Raw genomic sequence first — 2,433 nt, forward strand, 5'->3', positions numbered from 1 at the left:
CCTGGCGGGGCGACCTCTGGTTTCCTTGTCTGTGGTCTGTCTCCCTGACTCGGCTACCTTCGCCATCAGCGCAGCAGGCGTGGGGAAGGATGTGTGCCGCCAGAAAGGAAAGACAAGGTGGAGTAAGTCACCCCGCCGGTGAAATGTCAGGGCATTCGATCTGCTGGAGGAACTGTCTCTGGCAAGAAGGGAACTGCATTTTATCCACAAAACGTCCCGTGTAGCACAGGGGCTCCTGACGGGGACGCTGCCTCTGCCGGAGCATCCTGTGAGCGTGCGGGGGGTTTGGGGGTGTTTTGGTCGTGGAGAGGTGACGGGAGCCCCCCAGGGAGTGGGGAGGCTCACTGGGCGCCCGCGGCTGGAGGATGTCCCACCAGGCGGCCCTGGAAGCTAAAACCGTGCTCAAAACTACCTCAGAGCCTGACTCTCTTCTCGGGGCCAACAACATATTTCTTGCACTGTTTTACTATATACTGAGTTTTCCGGGCACATGACCACCTTGTAAATCTAGGGAAGATCGTACCTTGTTCCGTCTGGAGCTTGACGAGGAGTTATTCACCATTTCAGAAAATCCCTTCATGGTGCCCCACGCCAGTGTGCATGTGTGTGCATGCATGTGCGTGCATGCATGTAAGCCAGTTTATTCGGCCCTCATTTCTAAATGTCAAATGTAGTTTTTAAAAAGTTTAAGAAATGTCCATTAAATATTTTCCTACGTCTCTTAAATCCAAACTTATTCTTTTTATTTAATATTTTAGTGGGGGGAGTAGGAGAGGGAGAAGCAGGCTCCCCACAGAGCAGGGAGCCCGATGCGGGACTCGATCCCAGGACCCTGGGATCATGACCTGAGCCGAAGGCAGACGCTTAACGACTGAGCCACCCAGGCACCCTGAACTTATTCTTTATATGTGTGAGAGTCCAAATCACTCATTTTGCCTCCTAGTGTGGGGCTCATTTAATTCGTCATAAATGACTTTCCCTTTAATTTCTTTTGGATATTCCTGTTAGGGCATTACATTGATTTCTTTAAAATTGTGTGTATGGGTAGATTAGATTAGATGTGTGATTCCATTTCAGAATGGAAAAGTCTGGTCATTTAAACATTTGTGGTAAAAAGCTGCTTTCCTAAGCACTGCAGTCCTGAGGTAAAGCTTCTAGTCCCTTCTTCCCACGTTCACTGTAGGCGCTGCGATGATTAAAGCCAGATATTCTTACTTACTATTTCCACCCACATAGCATGTGGTTGTCCCTCGCACAGATGATCAGACTGAGTCACAAAAGTAAAACTGCTGCTTTCTTCCTCAGTGAATTTCTTTTGGATTCAGGTGGGCCTTGGAGCCAATGACCTTGTATTTACAGAAGACACACCTGTGTTCCAGGAAGTGTGATTCAAGTTCAGAGTGATCTCAGTAGATAAAGTGAAGACTAGTCAGAAAGAAAGCAGAAACGGGCAGATGTGGCATTATGGCCCCTCGGCAGCCCCAGAGGCCAGCCCCAGCCCCCCAAGAGGGCATGGGCTCTGGGACAACACCATCCCTGCCATCCCGATTCCTAAGCGAACCAGCCTGGGAAGGGCAGCCTGGCATCTTCACGGAGACGGGACGAGAGATCACGGGTTCCCGTGGCGACCCTGCATCAGGCTCCAAACTCCCGGCACGCATCCCGGGCTGTAGTTCCAGAATCTGGGGCAGCTCTGGTGGCCTGCACTGGGCCACGTGGTGGGAGGCGTGGTTCTTGGGAGGGAGATCTTCCTGGAGACACACACAGATTCTCAAAGGTGCTCTGAAGGGGGCAGGAAGAGCACTGAGGATGTGGGAGACGTGTGGTTGGGGAAGACCACACTCTGTCTCCCCAGCCGCCTTCCTGTCTCACAGTGGGAACGGGGCCCTAAAGCAACGTGCAGGGACCGCACTCTACAGTAGTTCTTAAATACTTAGAGACTCCAATAGCTCTGATTCCTTGACCTCCAAAGATGCACACGCGCATCAGGACCCAGATTCCAGGGTTCATGGACCTCCCGACGGCTGCTCCTTCCAACCCATCACTCACGAGGAACAACCAGCACATTCTACAAAGGGCCCAGTGGTAAACATTTCAAGCTTTGCAGTCCAAATACCACAGTTTGCCAACCTTTGTTCTAGAACAGAATAGAAACTTTGATTTCACAAATAAGAATTTTAAGTGAGTGTAAGATAAACATATCCTGATACTGAGCTGCCAGTATTTGCAGGAAGAACTCACTCGGCCCCAAGTTGTTCGAACATCAGAACGAATTCTCATCTTACATAACCAGACAGAAAAATCCCTGCAGAGACACACAAGCAGGAACACCAGCTCAGAATAACAGTCGAACTTCCTAGTTTCGCTTTTGCCTTTTCACAGACGACTCCTTGCTGACCCCCAAATGCATACCCTGGGCTAGGGGGCTCAGCC

This window comes from Mirounga leonina, unplaced genomic scaffold (genome assembly GCF_011800145.1).
Source record: "Mirounga leonina isolate KUSES-001 unplaced genomic scaffold, KU_Mleo_1.0 Mir_152, whole genome shotgun sequence".
Taxonomy (NCBI): domain Eukaryota; kingdom Metazoa; phylum Chordata; class Mammalia; order Carnivora; family Phocidae; genus Mirounga; species Mirounga leonina.